Raw genomic sequence first — 1,951 nt, 5'->3', positions numbered from 1 at the left:
GCAAGTTACTCGCCACTGAATTCCCAGTTTCTGACCTGCTCTTGTAGCCACAGTATTTATGTGGCAGGTCCAATTAAGTTTCTGGTCAATGGTTACCCCCAGGATGTTGATGGTGGGGGATTGAGCAATGGTAATGCCATTGAATGTCAAGAGGAGATAGATTCTCTCTTGTTGGAGATGGTCATTGCCTGGCACTTATGTGGTACGAATGTCACTTGCCACAAATCAGCCCAAACTTGAATGTTGTCCAGGTTTAGTTTAGTTTAGAGATACAACACTGAAACAGGCCCTTCGGCCCACCGAGTCTGTGCCGACCATCAACCACCCATTTATACTAATCCTACACTAATTCCATATTCCTACCACCTCCCCACCTGTCCCTATATTTCCCTACCACCTAACTATACTAGGGACAATTTATAATGGCCAATTTACCTATCAACCTGCATGTCTTTGGCATGTGGGAGGAAACCCACGCAGACACAGGGAGAACTTGCAAACTCCACACAGGCAGCACCCAGAATTGAACCCGGGTCGCTGGAGCTGTGAGGCTGCGGTGCTAACCACTGCGCCACTGTGCCGCCCAGGTGTTGCCTCATGCGGGCATGGACAGCTTCAATGTCTGAAGAGTCGCAGATGGTACTGAACACTGTAATCATTACTGAACATTCCCACTTCTGACCTTATTAGTGGAGGGAAGGTCATTGATGAAGCAGTTGAAGATGGTTGGGCCTAGGACACTACCCTGAAGAACTCCAGCAGCAGTGTCATGGGGCTGAGATAATTGGCCTCCAACAACCACAACCAATATTCATTTGTGCTAGGTATGACTCCAGCCAATAGAGAATTTTTCCCCTGATTCCCATGGACTTCAATTTTGCTTGGGCTCCTTGATGCCACACTCGGTCAAATGCTGCCTTGCTTTGTACCTCTGAAATTCAGCTTTTTTTGTCCATGTTTGGACCAAGGCTGTAATGAGATCAGGAACTGAGTGGTCCTGGCCAAACCCAAACTAAGCATTGGTGAACAGATTATTGCTGAGTAAGTGCCATTTGATAGCACTGTTGACGTGACCTTCCATCACTTTGCTGATGATTCAGAGTAGACTGACGGGGTGGCAATTGGCTGGATTGGATTTGCCCCACTTTTTGTGATCAGGACATACTTGGGCAATTTTCCACATTGTCGGGTAGATGCTTATGTTGTAGCTGTGCTAGAACAGCTTAGCTAGGGGCGCTGCTAGTCTGGAGCACAAGTCTTCAGTGCATTGCCAGCTGGATTATTGTCAGGGCCCATAGTCTTTGCTGTATCAAGTGCCTTCAGCCATTTCTTGATATCATGTGGAGTGAATCAAATTGTCTGAAAACTGGCATCTATAATGGTGCGACATCAGAAGGAGGCCAAGATGGATCATTCACTGAAGATGGTTGCAAATGTTTCAGCCTAGTCTTTTTGTACTGACATGCTGGGCTCCCACATCATTGAGGATGGGCATGTTTATGGAGCCTCCTCCTCCAGTTTGTTGTTTAATTATCCACCACCATTCGTGACCAGACGTGGCAGACTGCAAAGATTTGATCTGATCCATTGGTTGTGGGATCGCTTAGCTCTGTGTATAGCACGCTGCTTCCACTGTTTAGCATGCATGTAGTCCTGTTTGCCTGGTGCTGCTCCTGGCATGTTCTCCTACACTCCTCATTAAACCAGGGGGCCTCGTTCCCTGATTTGATGGTAGTGGTATAGTAAGGGATATGCCAGGCCATCAGGTTACAGATTGTGGTTGAATACAATTCTGCTGCTGCTGATGGCCTACCACACCTCATGGATGCCCAGTTTTGAACTGCTAGTGCCACACAACATGATGGAGGGTGTCTTCAGTGTGAGGACCTTGTCTCCACAAGGACTGTGCGATGGTCACTCCAACCAATACTGTCATGGACAGGTGCATTGG

Source organism: Heterodontus francisci, chromosome 13, assembly GCF_036365525.1.
Source record: "Heterodontus francisci isolate sHetFra1 chromosome 13, sHetFra1.hap1, whole genome shotgun sequence".
Lineage (NCBI taxonomy): Eukaryota > Metazoa > Chordata > Chondrichthyes > Heterodontiformes > Heterodontidae > Heterodontus > Heterodontus francisci.
Note: the sequence above shows the minus strand (reverse complement) of the source record.